General features: G+C 37.4%; 3 protein-coding genes across 3 annotated transcripts in view; all 3 read right to left on the bottom strand.

Moving 5' to 3' along the window:
- LOC115755168 overlaps positions 1–24418 on the bottom strand; it is a 463587-nt gene that overhangs the window by 254473 nt on the left and 184696 nt on the right. The window contains exon 5 of the mRNA XM_048279302.1: positions 11086–11105. The gene's annotated coding sequence lies outside the window, so the exon portion shown is untranslated. The remainder of the gene's footprint in view (positions 1–11085; positions 11106–24418) is intronic.
- Positions 1–24418, bottom strand: part of LOC115755147 — a 237035-nt gene that overhangs the window by 33720 nt on the left and 178897 nt on the right. The gene's annotated exons all lie outside the window — the stretch shown is intronic.
- Positions 1–24418, bottom strand: part of LOC115731259 (disease resistance protein RPS2-like) — a 253309-nt gene that overhangs the window by 142383 nt on the left and 86508 nt on the right. The window lies entirely within an intron of this gene.

The raw sequence follows: 24418 nt of genomic DNA, 5'->3' as shown, positions 1-24418 counted from the left end.
CTAGATGGGTTTTTCTATTTTTGTAGTATTTTGGGGATTTTTTAATTGCCGCTTTGTAATTTTGGACTTTTAGAAATTATGAAAATCTCAATACTTAATATAAGTATCAATAATTAAAAAAATACGAAATGAAACAAAGTTGGTAAGGTATATAAAAAAAATGTTGTAATTAATGTTAAAATTTATTAAGATCTATAATTAATAAATAATATTGTAATTATGTAATTAATTGAAAGTATTCATAAAATAAAATTAGTAAGATATATGAAAAAAATGAGATTTTCATAATATATAACAATCGTCAACCGTAATTACATATACTAATGATGTTGTCCTCCTCTATGACCTCCCGTTCGGCAAGTAGGTCGTCTCCGTTGTTCGGGAAGTCTAGTATTGTACGGACGTCGAGGACGAGAATCCGGATGACTAGGATGTGTGGATGACGAAGGCGTATCTTCTGCAAATATGCCCCGTCCGGATGGTACATATTCTACTATATGAGGGTATTGAGAAAAAGGAGAGAAATCGGATCCATAAGGCTCGGCAGAAGTAGCCGGAGTCTGCAAAAGTGTATTGTCGGGATATTAAAAATCAAATCCCCCGTGAGATGGGCCTACAAACCGTGCGAACCCTAGAGTGAAATATGACTCGCCAAACCCCGGAGTGAACCCCGAAGTGAAATTTGTCGTATGATACTCCAAGGGATAGGGGACGACATCACCACCTAGATGATCTCGAGTAGTCCTCCGCATTGGTCGAACAGTCTCGGAGGGTCATCATCCCGCGGTCCAACGGGTGTTGCAGTAGTTGCTGGTTGGAGCGGTGGCATCATTATTAGCCGTCTTTCCTCATTCCGAGCGTATAGCATTGCCCTAGCTATATTCCCCACATTTGCCCATGACCGACGAGATGGGTTGACGTTATGTATGATATGCAAAATTTGTTCAACACCATCACCTTGGTAATGATATCAAAATTAACAAAAGTTATGAAATGATAATAGATCACGTTACTAAAAAATAATTAACGAATGAAATTGAAAGTATTTGCACGAACCATTACACCCATTGCGGCCCCCGGAATAGAAATCCACCTCCGGGTATGTCTACGGTACCACTCCATATATTCCGAATGATAGTGAAGTGCCTCCGTTGCTAGATCACCATTGACAATGTAATCGATACGACGGTCCCACATATCAATCCACCGTCCGTGTTTACCTACCCAATCCTTGCCAACTAGCCTTAATTCAATATCATGCAACGCGGTATGATCACGCGGACAAGTAGGTATTGGCTACTGCATACCGAACCGACGAAGTACTTGATCCGGATAATACCACTCAACTATCCAAGAATAGATGAGTGGGACACGAGCCATCCAACTATCTTGTCCCTACCGGCAATAATATGGTAGAGCCTCCGGAATGTCATTGGGGTATGGCTCCCAAATAATCCGGTATGGTAATAAAACATATTAAATTAAATCAATAATTAATTTATAAGCTAAAATTATATTAAACTTGTTGGTTGCTATCATTACTTACGTCTTCCGATCTCATTCTATCAAGTTGATAGCGCAAATGTGGCAACGTATGTGTAGGGACCTCCGTTGTCGGTAGGTCTTGACTCCAACTGCATAAAGAAAAAAAAATGAGATTTTCATACATTATACGCACTGGAAAAAAATTAATGACTGATGAACTAAAAAAATAATAGATCACTTACCGACTACCGAGAGGTGCATCTTCTAAAGGATCACGATCCGCCAAGGATGGGGCGACACATCCGAAGCGCTCGCATGCCCAAATCTGCAATACATTTAGGGCACCTCTAATTTGATGTTTTGATGGATCGGTTGCACTACATAGCTCCCAATAAAACCATGCAAGCGCCGCCGAACCCCAACCGTATCGCGTAGGGTTGTTGAAGTCCGCCAACAGTGGAAGAAACAGCAAACTAGCCCGTGCCCCCGATTCATCCGAAAAAATACATCCTCCAATTAGACGGAGAATGAACGCCCTAGCATGTTGTACTGTCATAACGTTATCGGCATCTAGAGGGAGATCATCAAAGTGTTCTCTCAAACAGCTTAAGTTTATCTCGTCCCCACGTAAATTAGGCGGGCGAGCACCAAGTAGATCATTACAGAGAGTACCCCAGTTGAAATTAGTACGGCCGGTAATCGCACGTCCATCTATGGGCAGCCCTGTGATCACCGCTATATCCTCAAGCGTAATCGTACATTCACCTTCCGGCATATGGAAGGTGTAGGTCTCGGGTCTCCATTGCTCGACCAACACAGTAATCAAATGCCAATCTAACTGAAAATACCCCATCATATAAACTCCATAAAATCCCGAAGCTTGAAGATACGGGAGTATGCGTTGATCAAGTTCATCCACGTGCAACATGGATCGTTGACATCTAAGGAGTGCATTTTCATCTGCCTGTGAAATGTGATATGAACTATTAGTAGCAATTTTGATATTGGGGTTACGAATGGCGGATGGACTACTAAATTTCTCAATTACCCGAGCGTTCCATACGGTCTATGATCTATGTCGGGTCCGTCGTGTAAGTAGTGAATCATCCCGAGGTCCCGGCTGAATATGAGTCCTTTGTGCCATATCTACAATTATCATATTATCTCCGTCATTAAATTAACATATCTAATGTACATATGAAACAGAAGCAATGAATAAATATCGTGCAACCGTGATATTATAACATCACAATAAATTAATATATAAAAACCCGAAATTGCGAAATGAAATGCATATGCGGACGCCTAAATAAAACCCGAATGCAACGAAGCAAGATGATCCAGGATATCATAAAAACAAACATCACATAACCGAAAACCAAATTATACAACGAGTTCAACGAAAAGGGATACAAAAGTACGAGGTTCGAAGCTTACAACAAAAAACTACCAAAAGGAATCCCACGGACGTGTCCAAATACAAACGCAATCCTACGAGGGCATAAAAAGGTAGATAATATAGCTACACAATGAGGTCGGGCCACTATCCTCGGATAAGTCCTCATCGGCTAGCGGGTAGTAATCCGTAAAAGCGTCTCACTTTTCAGCCTCTTCAGGGTCAACTCGTCCTTCATCTCGGGCTCGGACTCGGAAGGTTCTCCAGGCGCAACGTCCGCATCGGAGGGCTCGACCATCCGATCATCCGCAGGGGGTTTGGGGGACTCCGATTGCTTACTTTCAGGCTTGGGCTCGGGGTTGAACACTTCACCGTCCGCGGGTCTAGTATTACACCAGCCCGAAATAATAGCATGAGGTATCTCAAAAGTCATAAGCGGTCCATGTTCTACTTCTCCCTCTTTATAGAACCAAGCTTCAAAGGTATGTGGGATCCAATAATCGCTCCCTTCATCGACCCGCACTATGCTTCCCTTCCTAAGGTAGACCTTATCCTCGCCTACCGGGTACTCGGTGATGATCGTATCAATATCCATCGGTACCCCAAAACGCTTTTGCGGCATAGCTAGAGGTTAGCGTCTGGAAAAGGTTGTACCACAACGGGGTGAGATTTCATCTCAATAAGTCAACCCTAATTCTTTAGTAGGCCAATACTACTTCCGAACAATTCTAAAATGCGTCATATACAGCGATTAATAACCAAACGACGATACATCAACAACAATTCAAGAATTAATATAAAAGTGGAACTAGACTTCATACTATATCATTTCAAGCAACATAGATTCATAAGTCTATAATATAAAATGTTAGGATAGTCACAGAGATTTTCAACTCGATGGGCGGGCCCGCGTATTAACACCTCAACCAATCATCAAATATTATTTCGTACATATAAGATTGAGTATTAAATGCATCAATAAAGCAAGTCGTCCTATCCACGACTACATTCTATAACCGAATATAACTCATCCCAATTTACTCAGTTTTTTATCAAGAGTTACGGTCGAAATTCGGAATGTCACACGACCCGTGTTCACAAGTACTCCTATTATGCCCCGACTTCCCACATATCGAGCAATGGATGCGGGAATTACTACAACTTGGTGTCCTCCAGTTCATCTCATTACGTATACGTGATGCACGGAGCCTTCCTTTCTTTGTAATGCGTCTCGGGTTTGGTACTAATGGCGGTGCGTCGCCTTCCGACCAGCACTCAACATGCCCCAACCGATAAAACATATACCGATAGCACTGTAGAGTTTTATCCAGAGTGTACCATTCATCTACGTACAGCTCGTAATCAATTCCATATGCTTAACATGCTGCAATTACGTGGGAACATGAAATTTTAATCTCTTGAAATTTTTCACATGTGCACGTTCGCGAGTCTAGGTGCACTATCTGTTTATGGCCCCCCGATCCTCTTGATCTATCACGTCCAGTTGTAACTTCGAAAATCCCTCCATCGTAGTCGAAACATGTAACTTCATGCCTATTTGCACGTTGATTGTTTTCCCCGAGTGTTTCACCAACAAAATGTGTAAATACATGTTCTTAGTCCTTCTGCATCCTATACTTTGTTCTTCTTGTATCAAAATAGTGGACCAACCGATAGAATATCTTCTCCACCATATCTTTTATTAGCAGACCACGATAACCCTTCAGCATGCTATTGACTAATTCAACTAAATTTGTTGTCATCGCTCCATATCTTCTCCCTCCATCATAAGCCTTCGTCCATTTGTCCCTTGGAATCGGGTCACACCATGCAACTGTGCGTGCATCCATACCCCTAATTTCGTTTATGATACGATCGAACTTTCGTTGTTGATTCGCGTAAGCTGTATATTACAATAATAATTAGTACTTTCTTATCAAATATTGTCAATACGTATTTTCATCAAATTTTAAAATTTCAAAATTCACTCGCAGCTTCAATAAGGGCTTTGCCTTCGGCATTTTTGAATTGTCCGTTATAGTTGCTTACAAGATGATGAACGCAATATCTGTGGTGGCCATATGGAGGACGCCACCCTCCTGTCTCCATTGCTCTTTTAATCCCTATATGTCTGTCTAATATTACATAAATATTATCCCTACTAGTAACATATGTCCGCAACAGAGTCATAAACCAACTCCAATTATCAATATCTTCCCGATCGAGTACAACAAATGCCAACAGGAATATATGGTTGTCGCCATCAACCGAGGCCACTACAAGGAGTGTTCTTCGGTATTTCCCGTACAAATGAGTACCATCAACAAATATCACAGGCCGACAACTTGCGAAGCCTTCAATCGTCCGCTTGAAAGTCCAAAACATCCGGTTGAAAACGATGCAGCTTTGATCTATGTTCATGTGATCATCGATCACAAAATAAGAACTTGGATTCCTTACCATCATTTCGGTCATGAACTTTCTCAACATACCGTACAACTCATCCCATCCTCCAAAAGCTTCGGCAATCGCCATTTGTTTAGCTGCCCGGGTTTTACGATAAGTAGGTTCGAAATGCAGCTTGTCTTGAATCTCCGCAATGAGTGCCTTGATTCTGATATCCGGTTGGGCGGTAACCATTGCTTTTATCTGGCTGCATATGTATCTCCGATCAAGTTATCGATGATCCCGTGACATTTGAGGATGACTACATGTGTGTGGCCCATTGTATTTAACTATTTTTCAAAATAAGGTACCCGCTTTATTAGACACGCAGAGCCTCCAATCACATGGTCCATTCCGATTACCGCACCTTATCACATATTGGGACTTATTTGTGACATCACTGCGAAAGTGATGATTTCTCATTAGAGAGTACTCTTTCGTAGCCAACCGTAACGCGTCCCGTGATGGAAACAACATGCCAACATCAAATTCTTTTGATGGATCAAATAATATACGTTACGGCTTAACTCTTATATCGACTTGCATCATATCAAAGTCGATCTCTGAATATGGCGGCGGATGTACCAACGGCAATATGGGATTACTACAATGGGTGTTGTAGTAAGCTTCCATATTGTCACCTTCGATATCTTCCTCATCACCGTCATCACTGTCTATCCATTCATCATATTCTTCATCGCTATCGTCTCCATTATTATCATCATTATGATAGGGGTCCACGTGCTGATTATGCACACCAACTTCATCTTTATTGATATTACAACCTTCATCACCTGAAGCATTTATCACTTGGTGTTCAGCTATGGTTGCATAAAACTGTAAAAACCCCATAGCACCGGCCTCAAGTGCAAATTGCTTGATCATCCTAACGGTACCATCATCACGCACCTCCGTGATGTCGTATATGACACAATTCGATGTTAAAATCGGGAATCTATATATCGGCTTATGAATATATTGGTTGGGTGTTATATTCAACGCGCTCTCTATCGTAGCACGTAACTCATCAAATGTTGATATGTTTGCAAACTTGAACATGATAGATTGTCCGCCTTCGTGATCATGTCCATATTGTGTTTGCACTATTCTACCTCCCCAGTATACAATCGCAACTAATGAAGATGATATTCTACTAAATAAAGAAATTACAAATTATTTAGCACATACAATTCAAGAAACATTGTCCCGAGTTCATTAACAAATTAATATTATAACAATTAATATATCAAATGAAATGAAATAAATGCATCATATATTCCTAAGGATTTGCATGGGCAAATAAAAAAAAATTCAGAGTCAATTTGTCAAAAAGGGAAAATCTTCATTTTCAAAAGTACGGAAAGTCAAATTACCGAAATAAGGATTTGCCCAGTTAATTGTGGCCATTTACTATTTTTCGGGATTTCTCGAAATTTTACCCACATTTTTTTTTTTGAGAAATTTTCCCATAAGGGAAAAATTGTTATTTTTTTAAAATCGGCAGCCCAATATCAATAATAGTCCATGGCCAGTTGATTTTGCCATTTACTATTTTTCGGGATTTCTCGAAATTTTACCTATTTTTTGGGACATATTTTCCCAAAATGCCAAAATTGTTATTTTCTTTTAAATCGGAGGCCGATAATCAATAATAGTTCATGACCAGTAGATTGTGGCCATTTACTCTTTTTCAGGATTTCTCGAAATTTTATTCATTTTTTTGGGAGAGATTTTCCCAGAATGGCAAAATTGGGGTTTTTTTTGTAATTTATTTTTTTTAAAAAGTATTTACTAAATTATTTTAAAAAAAATTTGATTGTGGCCATTTACTCTTCCACGGCCGAGCGAGGCCCAAATTTGTAAATATTTTTTTTATAAATTAATTTACTAAATACTTTTTTTACAAAAATTAATTTGGAAAAAAAACCCGCAAAATTCTTATTTTTTTTTTTAAATCGGAGGCCAAATATCCATAATATTCCATGGCCATTTCATTGTGACCATTGCAGCATTGAATTCTTCAAATTTTCAATGATTTTTTCCTATTTTTTTCTTTTCTATGCTTTTTTTTTTATCAATTTTTAATTTTTTATTTTCTTTTTCCGAATTTTCAAATTATTTTAAAAAATTATTTTTTTGACCTGGGTCAAATTCGGCCTGCAATTCTCGGGTCATCCGATAACCTAAAAATGAATATGGACATAATTGTGAAAATGAGTCCAAAAAAAATTTAACCACATTAGGCCAAACTTTTTTATTTTCCCCGTCTCCAAGTACGGCTCTACCTGTTAAATTTTTTTTTTAAATAGAGAGCTACAAAAAGCCATGAAGGAGAACACGATAGCATACTTGGACATAGGGTAAATAAAAATATTCGCCCTAATCTCGTTGATTTTTTTTAATCGGGTCAAATGCGGTCCACACTTCTCGTATTGGCTATCCGATAACCCTTTTTTAAAGTTATTTTCCTAAAAATTCATTTTAAACTTTTAAAACAATATTTACATTCACAACAATTTAAAAAAAATTACTAATAACCTATATGTAACATAGATGATTCAAATATAAATAACAATCACATAAATAAATCTACACTTACGAAACCGCAAAAAATAATGAAAAATAAATTTACCTCAAATTATCGAGAGAGCGCACGCACCAAATGAGGGGTTCAAACTGACAAGAAAAAGTACCGAATTAATTTAAATATTAATATAAAAGCGTAGTGCTAACAACATATAAATAAAAATTCATACTTAACTATAAAGAAATGTGTCTAAGGGAGAGCGTTTGAAGGACAGTAAGAGCGTCTAAGAGAGAGACAGTTTGAAAGAGGGAAGTTGAGACGGACGAAGAACGTTTGAAAGAGAGGGAGAGCGACAAAGCGTTTCCAAAAAGAGAAGAAATGAGAGAAGGAGAGGAAGAGGGAATTTAAAGAAGTGAAGAGAGGAGCAGCAGAAAATCTGAAGCATTTTGCATACTGCAGCGCCTGACGCTGCAGTGCGCAAAATGCGGGGGAGAGGAGAGCCCCCACCCTTTCGCGGCACAAACTTACGCGAGGGGAGTGCCACACGGAGGGCGGGGACAGCGGCACAGAGGAGAGGGGGAGGGGGCGGCACGAAGAGGGGAAGGGGGGGGCGCCACGTTGGGGGAGGGGCGCCGCCGCCCGCTCGGCGCCTAGGCTGCCGAGCGGGAGGTAGGGGCCCCCCGACCCGCTCGCCAGCTGCTGGCCGGCGAGTAGGCCCGTGGGGGCCCACCCCCCTGCCCGCTCGGCAGTTGAACTGCCGAGCGGGTAGGGGATGGGCCCCCGGCCCCAACTCGGTAGCGGGGCTGCAGAGCGAGACCCAAATCGGTATATATTTATTTTTAAAAAATATTTTCGTAATTATTTAATTTAAAAAAATTAAATTGGAAAAAAACCCCAGATTGGACCCACTAATTCAGACTCGGATGGGCGCACATTTTGAGGATTGATAGGAACTTGATGGTACATCAAGATCAACGGAGCTCACAGCGGCACGTGCTTGCAGACCGTGCACATCATGCACGAATCAAATGGCAATCCAAAAAAAAAACAACAGAGAGACTGAGGGACAACAAAGGAAAAGAAGGAAGGAGGAGGAGAAGAAAGAGTGAGACGGAGCAAGAACGAAGAGGGACGAAGAAGGCGAAGAGAATTTGAGAGCCAAAAAAAAAATATGTAAGAACAATAAAAGCTTTCATGATTCCCCTGCATATTTTATTGCCAAAGATCTCGTGATAGCCATGTTGGGGACTCGAGAGAGGGACCTTTTTTCAAAAATATGATAAAGGAAAAAAATTATCAAGTTAAGCGTTTTTGTAAAAATTTTACAGATTTAAAACATGTGCGCTATGCGCCTCTTTGGGAGGCGCCAAAGAGGCGCACATGGCTTGTGCCCTCAACAATTTTTTTTACTTTCTTTTTCTTTTTATAGCAGCACATTTTTTTTTCCTTTTATATTTATAATAACATTTATTTATAACGTATATATTTATATAACTTGAACGACCATGACACGGTAGCAACTCGTGGGCGCGACGGCGGGGCGGGGCTTGTGGGCTTACGGAGCACGAAAGTCCTCAGGCAGTGTGTCGGCGGAGGGCAGTGCGGCACAACGGTGCGACCGAGGGTTACAAGTCCGCGAAGGGCGGCGGGGCATGTGCGCCTCCATAGTCGCCCTACCCAAGCTCTTGCTGCCGCTCCACTGCAATGCCATGTTGCCGTGCCGCCCCTCCATTCGACCGCTCGAGCCAACGTCGATCTACCGTCCATCCTCGTCGTCGCCACCCGGCCGCGGACCACTCGCGGTCCTTCCACCCGTGGGCAATGCCGATCCGAGATCTGCGAACTCGCAACCCCCAGTCGCTCCGCCATACGCCGACCCACCGCCTGAGGACGCCCGTACACCAACCCACCGCCTGAGGATGCCCGTACACTGCAAGCCCGCGAGCCTCATGTCACCGTCGCGCCCGTGAGTTGCCGTCGTGTCATCTTCGTCCGAGTTGTACAAATATATACATTATAAATAAACGTTATTATAAATATAAAAAATAAAAAAGTAAAAACATATATATATGTATAAAATGTGAAGCTACAAAAAGAAAAAGAAAATAAAAAAAAATTAAGGTTGTGCGTCTCCGCGCACATGGCTTGTGTGCCCCTTTAGGAAGCGCGCAAGCCATATCCGCCTGTAATAGATACACAGATGCCGTAAATCTATAAAAAATTTTAAAAAAACACTTAAATTAGTAATTTTTTTTTACCATATTATCGAAAAAGGCCCCTCGAGAGAGAGAGAGAGATCGGACATCCCACTTTTTAATGTCTAGTTTACTTATTGCATGTTTTGGGCCTGAGCAACGTGCAAAGCTATTTTCCAAAGCTATTTTTCAACTTGCAAAGCTATTTACTTATTGCATGCATGGTTCAGTCATGGAATAATAACTTCAGTAATGATTTCATGGAAATTGAAAGCATACACTAAGAGTACTGAGGGCTATCATCAAATCATTGGTTGTGTAATGCTTATCATTAATAATTTAGGATAAATTTATCACAAATATACCAGTTTGAGATTTTTTGTGATATTAACCCCGGTAAAAAATGCAATTTAATTTTACACCAGTTAAAAGATAGCGGTACGAGAAAAAATATGACTTATAAAACAAAAGTCGACACAACCAAACTCTTTAATTGCAGTTCGAACTTGGCATCGAATAAGATAAATGTAATTTAGTCATCCTATTTTCCACAAGATGTGATGGATCTTCGTCGCCGTACACGATTTGTCTTAATGCCTAAGGGTTGTAATTTGATCATTTCCCTCAATATATTCCTCGAAGAATGAAAAGAGAGTTGTCTGCCCGCATCCATATTTGAACAAGCAATATATGAATGCGCAAGACCATAACATAAGCACACATAATGAGAAAAATAAGAAAGGATAGAAAAGATGAGCTATTTCGACTTAAACAATTGTAAAAATAATAAAAATAGAAAATATCAGCTTGACCTTGACTATAGACATGGCTTAGGAAAATCCATCATGCATGAGTAAAGGATGTTCCTTGTTGGCATTGGAGCCAAAATTTGAAGAAACAAATTTGTTTCTTTAAATGCATGGACACAGTCCTCTTGAGCCAAATTCATCTAACTCTTTGTATTACGTGATATTCACGGGAGACTCAAATGATAAAAATTGAAACCCAAATATCCATAACTCAGACTTTTATTTTATTAATATTTCATATTTTTCGTGTGTTTAAATATGAGTTGCGATCAATAGATTGTAATAGCAAATGTTGATCATTAGAGGAGATGATGTATTGCAATCGTTCAATTAAGAGTACATGCAAAACCTTGATAGACCCTAAAACCCGTGAAATAGCAGATTTTAAATTCCATGGCATGCAAGATAGGTTTCGGGTTCCAAAAATTGGAGAATCGATTTCGAAAAATAGGTGCCAGGTTCTAGGTGGAGCGTAGATCGATCTTGGAACTGCTCACCCCTAACCACTCCCATCCATGCATGTGATAAATAGCATCTTTAAGTCCTTTACATAATATTAATATTTTCATCTAGATTTATATGTGGGCACTTGTGTGAATCAACACAGATTGACGATTAGAATCTGAAACGCATATAACACCAATAATCAAAACGCGATTATTAAAACGATTTGACCTAAATCATTACTCATTAATAAGTACTTTATCTAGTTTGTCATTCTTTGATATTAACAAATGTATTTAATAAAGAGAACAAAAAGACAAGGACAGTTCACACCCGCGTGAGTCAAAGTTCAATTCAGAGGTGGCAATATGTTTCAGAAACCCATAACTCAATTGCAGTTTGACGAGGTGTATATAAGACACTTAAAATTTTTAAACCAATCGAAATGAGATTAAAATAAAAATATCCAATTGCACGTGATTCTACGTCGGTTATCACCAAACTCATTTTCAACCCATTATGAGTCTAGCAAAATGAGCAAATAAATTATTGTTGCTATAATGGGGGAGATCTCGTTTTAGCGTCTCCAAATACTCTTTCATCAGTTGAACATGGCAATAGAAATGGTTTTCTTGTTTTTCACTTGACCGGTCAATATCACCGATGTGTAAGTTTCCACAACCTTACCTCCATCTCTAATGAACAAGAATTGATTAGGTACTAGTCCTAAACTCGATCCATGTGCGGGTCAATGAAAAGTCATATTGAAAATATAGAAGTAACATCATAATTAAGCTAATTGAAAAGGAAAAATTTTTGAAAAGTTTAATTTTCAAAATGGTATTCAAATCGAAACAACTCTAAAGAAAAAAATGGCATTATTTTTTATATACATACTAAATATCAATTTTTGATTTCCCTCAATATATCCCTTAGAAAAATGCAAAGAGAATTGTTTGCCCGCGTGCATATTTGAACAAGCAATGTATGAACATTAAAGGCCATAATATAAGCACACAAAATGAGAAAAATAAGAAAGGATAGACAAGATGAGCTATTTCGACTTAAACAATTGTAAAAATAAGAAAAATAGAAAATATCAGCTTGACCTTGACTATAACCATGGCTTAGGAAAATCCATCATACATGAGTGAAGGATGTTCCTTATTGCCATCAACGCCAAAATTTGAAGAAACCAATTTGTTTCTTTATGTGCATGAACCCATTCCTCATGAGCCAAATTGATCTCACTTTTTGCATTACGTGATTTTCATTGGAGTCTCAAACGATAAACATAGAAACGTAAATATGCATGATTGGGAATTTTACTTAATATTTCATATTTTTCATGTGCCTAAATATGAGTTGCGAACAGTGAATTGTAATAGCAAATAACGATCATTAGAGATGATAATGCATTGCAATAGGTCAATTAAGAATACATGTAAAACATTGGTAGATCATGAAACCTGTGAAAGGGTAGGTTCCAGAATATGCATGATAGGTTCCAAGTTCTAAAAATTGGAAAACCGGTTCCAATCTGTAGGTTCCAGGTTCTAGATGGAACTTAGATCGATTATGGAACCGCTCACCCCTAGCCACACCCACCCATGCACGTGATAAGTAGCATCTTTAAATCTTTCATATAATATTAGTATTTTCATCTATATTTGTATGTGGGCACTTGTGTGAATCAACACGGTGTGACCATTAGAATTTGAAACGCATATAACACCTTCAATAAAATGCAATTATTAAAATGATTTGACTTAAATCATCACTCGCCTAATAAGTACTTTATGTAGTTTGTCATTCTTTGGTATAACAACTGTATTTAATAAAGAGAGCAAGACAACAATGACAGACCATACCCGCGTGACATGTAGTACTATTCGGAGGTGGCATATGTATTAGAAACCCATAGCTCAATTTCAGTGTGACGGGGTGTATAGAAGACGCTTACAATTTTTAAACCAGTCGAAATGAAATTAAAAAGAATAGTCAATTCCATGTGAGTCTACGTGGTTTGCACCAGACTCCTTTTCAACCCATCATGAGTGTAGCAAAATGAGCGAATGAGTTATTGCTACTATAATGGGGAGATCTCCTTTTGATGTCTCCAAATACTCTTTCATCAAAAGTTGAATATGGCTATAGAAATTGTTTTTCTTGGTTGTTTACTTGACCGGTCAACATCACCGATATGTAAGTTCCCACATCTTTACCTCCACCTCTAATAAACAAACATTGATTATGTACTAGTCCTAAACTCGCTCCTTGTGCGGGTTAATGAAGTAACACGACAATAAGCTAATCGAAGAGGAAAAAAAAGATAAAGTTAAATTTTCGAAATGGTAGACAAATCAACTCTAAAACAAAAAATGGCCCTATTTCTTATTTACATACTGAATAGCAATTTTTAATAATCCACTTATTGACACATTAGCACTCGTGCTAACTTAGACCCTTATATCTGATTAATGTTAACCATTAGTCAAAATAAGTCTTACCTGTCATGTTTTATCTTTCAAATTCTCATAGGTTTGCTGACAAAAAGCCCCTCAAGTTATCCCTTTAAGTGAAAAGAAACTCGCAACGTGAAAATGTAAAACTATTCCTAAACTTGTATATTTATTATGAACAATTTATAATAAAAAATTTCATGACTTGTTAAATATCAGGAAGGGCGTTTTCTTTGTAATTAAGTTGATAAGGATCTTTTGTGAGATAACTAGCTAGTTTATGAGGAATAAGTGCATATAATCCTACAAACCAAACAGGTTAAGCATGCATAATTTTTTTATCGCAAAAAATAAGTTAATTTTGCATTACGTGTTCTTTCTTAAGAAAATAACAACATCAAAATAAAATTATCCTATTATTCATGTTCTATAATTGCAAGATAGAATGTTATGTAAGTATAATTTACATGTATTGGAGAATAAGGGTCAGTTCAATTTTTTCACAATCTCTAAGAAAAGATAAGAGATTTAAGGAATATTTGACAATTATTTGACAACATTAATGTCGGATAAATTACGCGTGACTTGATCGAATGATTATATTGCATTTTCCCATAGAAATTTAGGACTACATTGATTCAAAACACTGGTTTAGGACTTCCTAACTAATTTTCAAAGGTTCTGGTGGAACCGAAGGTCAACTATAGGGATATACAATATCGTCATTGATTATGTGTCAGAGGCCAACCTTACTCACTGTTAAAGTCCGTAGCAATCCAAGAAAATCCCAGCATGACATCCACTCAAAAAACAAGTGTGATAATTTTTATACAGTGCTCACTTACGTGTCATAACTTTAATCTGAAGTGTTATATCAATACTTCTAAGTAAATTAAACTTTTGCCATACTTTATTAACATTTTTAACCAGTTTTCTTTTTTGAATACCTGTACTCTTTACAGCACAAAATTAATATGGGAAAAGCTTTCGAGTCACCACTAAACATTATTTTGTGGTCTCTCATTCCGATTAGAGTTTCCCCTTTTCTTTCAAATGCTTGGGTCCATTTGGAGTCTTTTACTGTTAACATTTACTTTTCAAATATTGCAGTTATCACAAATCTTTTCTTTCAATTTTAAGTTTTTCAAAGGATAGAGAGGGTGAAAAACAGCAACATTTTGCTGGGAAAGTTAAAAATAAACGGCTAGGAAAAAATAGAAGATGGGTATGGACGGAGCTGGACATGATAGAAATGGATGGCTTTTTTTTTTTTTTTTGGGTGCATTTTACCGTTCCTTGATCGGTCCCCATCGCTAATGTTCAAGTCCCCACGTCCTTTCTTCCAGTGCTCAAGGACAACCATGTGAAAAGGGCAGAGTCGTGGGAGACGGAGGGTAAGAGAGAGTCAATGAGAGTTGCTGGGGCAGCTGAGACATGGCCTTTGATGCGACAGCTCCCTCTTTCTGTATTTTAGTGTTCCTTTACTTGACCGGTTCCTATCTGCAATGTCTATCTCCACCTCCTTTCGTCCATCGCTACTGGACAAACATCTAATACACGCAAGACCGCCGTACTTAGGGTAGTTGTGAGAAAGACAGATATTTAAAGGCGCGTTATATTTGATAACCTTTTTAATTTTCTATTTTTCTGTTCTTTTATTTTTTTTAAACGAAAAAAGAACAGAAATTTATTTATGTACGTCGATTGATTTTTTTGTTTCCGAAAATAAATTAGTGGCCATGAAATAGATTTGAAATAAAAAAAGAAATGAAAAAGTAACTTTTTTATTTTCAGGAACAAAAATAGAAACAATGTCATGTAAAAAAAAAACAAGTTCAATGTAATTTAATGCTCGTCTTTGCAATCACGAATCCATCATCGGTCACCCGCCGCCGCTAATTGTCACCATCGCCGATCACCTTTTGCCATAAAATCAGTGGGGGTCTGCCAGTCGCCACTCATCGCCGTCTGTCACCCTCGTTGATATAATTATTTTAGGAACGTACCAAACGCATTTAATTTTTTTCTTTTTCAGGAATAAAAATTTTGTATAGTTACCAAATGCATTTTTTTGCTCAGAAACTTGTTCATAAAATAAAAATAAAAAACTATTTCTAAAAATAAATTATTTTCAAAAATAAAATATTACCATACACACCACCTAAACGAGATGACGTTTCATGCCACACCTTTACTAGACCATTCACCATTATCAATGTCCATGGCTCCATCCTTTCCTCTACCGCTGATGGACAGATATTGATGAGTTATCCATCCTTTACCATTGTAAATGGTCATTTTCGGCATTTTTGCACCTTTGATGTACTAGTCCTAATCCATCTATTGAGCTTGTCCTCCACTATTGATAGACAAACACTGATTAGTCACTAGTCTTAAACCCACTCCTCGCGCGGGTCAATGAGATCACATTTGAAATATAAAAGTATCATTATAATTAGGGTTAATACCATGAAAAACCCTAAACTGGTACACATGTGACAAATTTACCTCGAACTATTTTTTTTACCACGAAAAACCCTAAACTGGTACATCCGTGACAAATTTACCCCAAATTATTTTTTTGACCACCAAAAATCCTAAACTGGTATATTTGTGACAAATTTACCCTAAACTAATTCTTTTGACCACTAAATACCCCAAATTGGTACACATGTGACAAATTCACCCCCCGCTAAATTGATTTAATATCATGAAAAACCTCAAATTGATAAATCTGTGACAAACAGATGGTCAAAACCCCATATTGGTATACCTATCAACTATCACGTGTCACTAAATCAGCAATTTGACGGTTAAATTTAATGAAAATTAACGGAGGGTAAATTTGTCACATGTGTACCAGCTTAGGGTAAATTTGTCACAAGTGTACCAGTTTGGGGTTTTTTGTGGTCAAAAAAATAATTTAGGGTAAATTTGTCACAAGTGTACCAGTTTGGGGTTTTCCATGGTATTAACCCTTATAATTAAGCAAATTGATAAATTAACATGTCAATGGTAATTGTTACATTAGACGTAACTTCAGGTAGAATTGTCAGATTAAAACTTTTAAGTAAATTATACTTTTACCATTCTTTAGTAGCATTCTAAATCGGTTTACTTCCTTGAATAGCGCTACTCATTACTGGACAAAATTAATATGACAAACGATTCCGAGTCACCACCAACATTACATCTTGGTCTCTCAATCGGATTGGAGTTTTGCCCCTTTTCTTTCAAATGCTTGGGTCTATTTGGAGTCCTTTACTTTTAACATTTACTTTTCAAATATCGCAGTCATCCCAAACTGGTTTTAAAATTTTCCAAAAACGTGCAATTATTGACAAGAAATGATATTCACGTTTTCATCATTTACGAACCCAATTTTATTTTCAGTTTTAATTTTTTTTCGAAGGACAGGGAGCATGGAAAAATCAGCAACCTTTTCCTGAAAAGCTTTGGTTTATAATAAAAGGCTCAGTTTTAGTACTCGGGAAAAAAGTGAAGATGGGAATGGATGGAGCTACATTTAGGAAGTTGAATGGTAAGCAGACGGCCCCAACGTAGACACTGGCCAAGAAGGAAAAATACAAAGAGACCACTGCACACGTCGATCGTCTCCATCAAGTGATAGACGGCCCCAATTGTTTTAGGAAGTGGACGGCGATCATCCATGATAACACGACAAGTCCCCCTTCAAGAAATGAATGGCTTTTCTTCATTTTACTACTGCTGCTTTACTTGACCTGACACCATCACTAGTGTCCATCTCCACGTCTTTTCGTCCTTCACTACTGGACAAGCATCTGGGCATACGTAAGATTGCTGTAATTAGGGTAATTGCGACTCTGAGAGAGAGAGATTAAATGAGAACATTTGGGGGAGCAGTGATTGCACTTGAGGCGGCAACTTCCTCTTGGCATCCTCTTTGAGAATTAGAGAGCCGGAGAATCTCCATGATTTGCCAATGTAAAGATTATATAATGAACGCCAATTTTTGATAGCATTCTCCTTATTGGTACATTAAACTTGGGCTAACTTAGACCCTTACATCTCACTAATATCAACCATTAATTGAAAATGAATCTTGACTTTTAACGTATTATCTTTTCTAGGTTTGTTGATAGAAAGCCCCTCAAGTTGAGGAGCCCTTTTAAGTGAAAAAAAACCTCAGTTCACAAAATAAAATTGAAGTTGTGTATTCTTTATACCGACTACCATTATTAGATTAGAATGTGAAATAACAATCATAAAATTGCCATATGATGAAATGGTCTGAATTTGGTTATTGTCCCTCTGTTCTTGCTCTTTTAAAAATTACCTATTGATATGAGTTTAATGTAAAATTTTCCTATTATTCTCAAACGTCGGCAATTTTCTTTGATTTTTCTTCTGACAAAAATAAAAGCTGAGTCACACCAATAATGCAGATTGGACCCACCAATTCAGACTCGGATGGGCGCACATTTTGAGGATTGACTGGAACTCGATGGTACATCTAGGTCAACAGAGCTCATAGCGACATGTGCTTGCTGACTGTGCACATCATGCACGAATCAAAAGGCAACCAAAAAAAAAAAAAAGCAGAGAGACAGAGGGAGAACAAAGGAAAAGAAGGAAGGAGGAGAAGAAAGAGTGAGACAGAGCAAGAACGAAGATGGACGAAGAAGGCGAAGAGATTTGAGTGCCAAAAAAAAATGTAAGAACAATAAAAGCTTTCATGATTCCTCTGCATATTTTATTGCCAAAGATCTCGTGATAGCCATGTTGGCTTATCATTAATCTATTGATTTATTTCAATATTGTAGCCAAAATCTCTTGTGTTTGCCGCTTCACTTTCTTCTATTTATCTTTTTTTTATTATATTAAAAGCATCTTAATTAAATATGGACTTGAAAGAGAGATCGGACATCCCACTTTTTAATGTCTAGTTTAATTATTGCACCTTCTCAGCCTGAGCAACGTGCAAAGCTATTTTCCAACGTCAGAGCTCTATCAGACAAAAGAGGACATATGGACCCCACCTATTGCATGCATGGTTCAATCATGGAATCATAACTTTAGTAACGGTGTCATGGAAAATGAAAGCATAAATTAAGAGTACTGAGTGCTATCATCAAATAATTCGCTGTGTAATGCTTATCGTCAATAGGAACTCATATTTTCAAGTACTTGACCTTCATAAAAAAAATGCGATTCGATTTCACACCGACTAAAAGATAGCGGTGCGAGAAAAAATATGGCTTACAAAAAAAAAAATCGACATAACCAAACTTTTTAATTGCACATCGGACTTGGCATAGAATAAGATTAATGTAATTTAGTCATTCTCTTTTTGACAAGATGTGATGGATCTTCGGTTTCACCATACACGATTTGTCTTAATGCCCAAGAGTTGTGATTTGATTATTTCCCTCGATATATTCCTTGAAGAATGCAAAAGACCATAATATAAGCACACATAATGAGAAAAATAAGAAAGGATAGAAAAGAAGAGCTATTTCGACTTAAACAATTGTAAAATAAGAAAAATAGAAAATATCAGCTTGACCTTGCCTATAACCATGGCTTAGGAAAATTCGTCATGCATGAGTGATGGATGTTCCTTGTTGCCATCGGAGCCAAAATTTGAAGAAATAAATTTGTCTCTCGAAATGAATGAACCCAATCATTAGGCATAAAAATGGATGATTTTTTGCATTATTATTTTTTTATTGGAGCCAAGCGCATCACAAATATCCATATCTCCATCATTTCCTTCACCAATGACGGATAAATATTGATGAGTAATCCGTCATTTTGCCTTTTGCCATAGCAAATGGTCATTTCATGCTTTTCTACTGCTACTATGTTACTGCTAATCCATCTTTTCATCATTATCTCTATCGGACAAATACTGATTAGGTACTAGTCTTAAATTTGCTCTGTGCACGGATGAATGAAATCATATTCAAAATATAAAAGTAACTTTATGACTAAGCAATGACCGCTGTACACGTTGATCACCTCCGTCGAGATAAGAACGATAGACTTTTAAACAATTTAAATGACTTTTTCTTCATTTTACTGTTTCTTGATCAGTGACCGTCGTTAATGTCTAAGTCTCCACGTCCTTTCTTCCGCCAATCATGGACAACAATCTAAATATACCAAAGATTGATTTAATTATGGCAGTTGTGGGAGATGAGATGGCCTTCGATGCGACAAGTTCCTCTTTGTAGAAATGGGTATCTTTTTCTGCATTTACTGTTCCTTTATTAATTTGTATCGTTAATGTGATAAGTGATTGGAAAGAAGCTTTCCCTTCACTTCAATTAAACCTTAGTTGCGCGAGGATATGTGAAGTCCCAGTAAGAGTTAAAAGAGACGGGTGATCTCGATGATTAGCCAATGTAGAGATGTTCTCCTTATTGACATTTTAGATTTACGCTAATTTAGACCCTTATATCTAATCAATATTAACCATTACTTGAGAATAAGTCTTATCATTTCATGTATTATATTTAGCAGATTTGTTGGTAGAAAGCCTCTCTAGGCGATCAATTAAGTGGAAAATAGAGAAACTCAGTTCACAAAATAAAATTCAAGTTGTTTAATTTTTATGCTAACCATAATTATTAGATTAGAAGGTGAAATAATTATCATAAAATTTCCATATGATGATATGGTTGGAATTTTGCTAGTGTCTCTCTGTTCTTGCTCTTTTTAAAATTACTTCTTGATACGAGTTTAGTGTAAAATTTTTCAATTATTCTCAAACGGTAGCTTTGATGGACAATTTTCTTTGATTTTCAAGAAAGAAAGAGCGGAGTCTCGCACCAATAATGCATAGTGGACTCAATAATACAGACTTGTGAGGCATCGGGCAAGATAGCTTACACAGTACAAACAGTGTGCAGGGTGGTGCTGTGTCCACTTGAAGTCCTCATCTAACCTGTCAGAACTTTCGTCCTTTTCTCTTTCAAATTTCTTGACGAGCTGTTCCATTTCCCACTAACTAAACAATAGTCTATCCTGGTGGTACATCAACGGAGGTCACAGGGACATGTGTCGGCATTGACCTACAAAATAGAAGTAGTTTCATGCATGTGTCAATAAGGCAACATTCTTCACTAAAAAAAAAGAAGGCAACATTCGACCCAAAAAATAAAAAAATAAAAAAAAATAAGGCAACCTGCGAAACAACTGCTCTAGACACTTCAAACATGTGCACCTCGAATGGTACTTAGTAATGTTTTGTGAGTTGCTATGCATATTTTTAGCAAAGATTAAAAAAAAAAAAGGTTTTCATTTGTTGAGAGCGCGCAACAGAAATTCCGCCAAACGACAATCCAAGTTTGACCGTGTCAATATATCAAATTAAAACATTCACTTAAAAGCTTAAACCATTGAGTTATGATCAACTTAGATATATTAACTACTTCACAACACATCAATCTTCGATGTGACACTTCTTTAACACATCTCACGCGTGTGTCTAAATATTATTCATTGCATTTTCCAAGAAATGGATGATGGCTCGAGCTAGCTCCAAATGAGGATTTGATAATTAATAAGGGATTTAGGCATCATAGTAATTGAATTTTTTGCAAGCGTCGTCGGTAGATCTTTGAATTCTTTTTTTTTAATCAATTTTGTCCGTACAATCTATATTGAATTTTTATTCTTTCAAATCCTCTTCGTCAAACATGCAAATGGAGTTGGTAATGATGCAGACTATATACATCGGATATCATCTAATTACCGTGCCATGGGGAGCCGAAGAAAAGGAAGGAAGGAGGAGGAAGAATGGTTGTGCTGGGAAGAAGAAAGAGAGAAACAGAGCAAGAATAAAGGAAAAAGTAGTTAAAAAAAGTCTTTAATCTATAATTGAACCAATTCAATCCTAAGCCTTCTTGCATTGATATTAATTGACTCTATCTATCTAAAATTGATTGGAAATCGCTGATGTGAACACCGGTCATCTTACGCGATACGACCGGTGCTAATGTGAACAAATTTAATATCATCAATCTATTGATTTATTTTCCACGTTTGTGGCCAAAGTGTCGTGTTTGATGCTTCACTTTTATCTATTCAGCAAAAGCATCTTTATTAAATGTCGAGTAAAATTATTTTCTGATGATAGGGTTCTATCGAAGGAAAGGGTACACATGCAGCCCTGTATTACGAATTTGGATCGTCTAACATTGAGATTTTCGTGACATGCATGACATTACTCAAATCAGGCCATCCAAATGAAAATGAATGGCTTGATTTGAGCCACGTCATATGTTGAAAGGGAGGAAAAAATGTAGGAGGGAATTTTTTTTGGGGTTTGAAAAATTTTGAATCCCAAACATGGCTCAAATCAAGCCATCCATTTTTATTTAAATGGCCTAATTTGAGTAATATCACATATATCATTGAAATCCCAATGTTAGACGATCCGGATCCTCATATTGAACGCATGGTTCAGTTATGGAACTGTGATAAAAATCCACGGCAGCCTTGTTGGAATAATAGATTTAGTAATGATGCCATGGAAAATGAAAGCATAGACTCAGAATACCGAGTGCTATCATCAAATCATGTGCCCGTGTCATGCTTTTCGTTAATAGTAACTCATACTTTTAAGTACCTGCCATTTGTAAAAAAAAAAATGCAATTTAACTTAACACTAGTTGAAAAATAGCTGTGTGAGAAAATATATGATTTATAAAACAACAAGCGACATCACCAAACTCTTGTGATTGCATTTCGAACTTAGCAAAGAATATGATAAATGTAATTTAATCATCGTCTTTTTGACAAGATGTGATGGATCTTCGGCTTCACCATGCACGATATATCTGGATGCCTAAAATTTGTAATTGGATTGTATCCCTTAATACAACCGATGAAAAATGCAAGGAGAATTGTCTGTCTGCATGCATATATTTGAACAAACAATGTATGAGTATGAAAGACCATAATATAAGCACATAAAATGAGAAAAATAAGAAAAGATGGGCTACTTCGACTTAAACAATTGTAAAAATAAGAAATATAGAAAATATCAACTCGACCTTGACCATAACCATGGCCCATGGCTTGGGAAAATCCATCGCGCATGAGTGAAGGATGTTACTTGTTGCCCTCGGATCCAAATTTTGAAAAAATAATTTTTTTAATGCATTAACACAGTCCTCATGAGAACCAAATTGATCTCACTCTTTATATCAAGTGATTTTCACCTAGGACTCAAATTATAAACATTGAAATCCAAATATCACTCTACCTAAATACTTTAATAGTGTGGAGTTTCTAATATGTGGAAACAGAGTTTCACGATGAAGGGAGGACATTAAATTAGAATATCAAAATTGACAAGTGCATTTATCAATATACTCCAGAATTACGAAATGTACGAGGTTAAGATTGGGTCATGATCAATATGAAGACATGCCCAAGACTCTTCCATTTTCATAAAAGTTCGAGGTACTAGTGTTTTAGTATTGTAGAGGAAAATTGCATAATCGATTTTGGACATATTGCAGAGAATGTAATCGAGTCTTAAACCTTTCGGTTAAACCAATTTAATCCCAACTCTATGAGAAAAAGTGTAATCAAGTTCTCTCGATCAAGTTTTGCTAGTTTCATATCCCTAGAATGACCCTAATTCAGTTCAATATCTACGGGGCGAACCGGTCAGTCAATAGAAAATGCTCCGTCTTTTCTATATCGAATTTGAATTTTAAATGTCAAGCTTTTGATTTTTTTTTTCCGTAAGGAAAACGGAAATCGAGTCCAAAAGAATTTAATCAATGCGTGGCATTTACGTGAACAGATTGGGACATGCGTGGGCATATTTGGAAGTCCGCTGAAAATTCGAAAAAGGCAAAGACGTAAAGCTCCGGGAGCAAAATCAGCACCACGTACAAAAAGTAGCCGTTCATACAGACGAAATTACGGTTCTGCCCTCGCGCGTGATCCTCGGTCCCTCTGATGGTCCTCGGCCGATGATGAAGCTCGGGGATGAAGCTCGGGGATGGCGAATCCACGGCCGTTGATTGGCACCTGGGCCAGGTGGGGCCGGGCTGGGGCAGTGACGGGATTTCGTGGAGATGCGGTACGGGGATAAGAGATAAAAATGTCGGCTTGTTTCGTCAAACTCGAAGCTGGCTTCTCGTTTTCTTGGAAGTGAAAAGACGTCGATGCCCTCGATCGCGACCGACGTCGACAGCAGTCCAGCCCAGGAGAACTAATGAATTTTCTTTGAGTTCAAACTGATATGTTCTTGGAAAAAAATCAAGGGATCAACCGTCCGCTGCTTTTGAAGAGATTCTCGTACTTCACAAGTTGCCATTAGACGATGAGTTATCGACAATATTTGACACTGCTTTTGAAGTGCCCTTTGGAGTTTTAACTCCTTAATACTCAGATTCAATAGCTTCGGCAGGTACACACCAACAAAAGATTGATTAAATTGAAAAAAAAAAGACATTAGTTGATGGTGCTTAAATAATCTATGTGCTTAATCAATAACTAGTATCATACTTTGAAGGATTAATTATTCATCCATATGAAACGGTTTGTACGTTCTTGAAAAAAAGATTTCATCCAAAATTTCAGACGATTAATCTCATTTTATCAATTTATTTCTTAAATGAGATTTCCTTTTACGTTCTCATGATCCT

This window comes from Rhodamnia argentea, chromosome 5, assembly GCF_020921035.1.
Source record: "Rhodamnia argentea isolate NSW1041297 chromosome 5, ASM2092103v1, whole genome shotgun sequence".
Taxonomy (NCBI): domain Eukaryota; kingdom Viridiplantae; phylum Streptophyta; class Magnoliopsida; order Myrtales; family Myrtaceae; genus Rhodamnia; species Rhodamnia argentea.
Note: the sequence above shows the minus strand (reverse complement) of the source record. Positions and strands in the feature narration are given on the sequence as shown.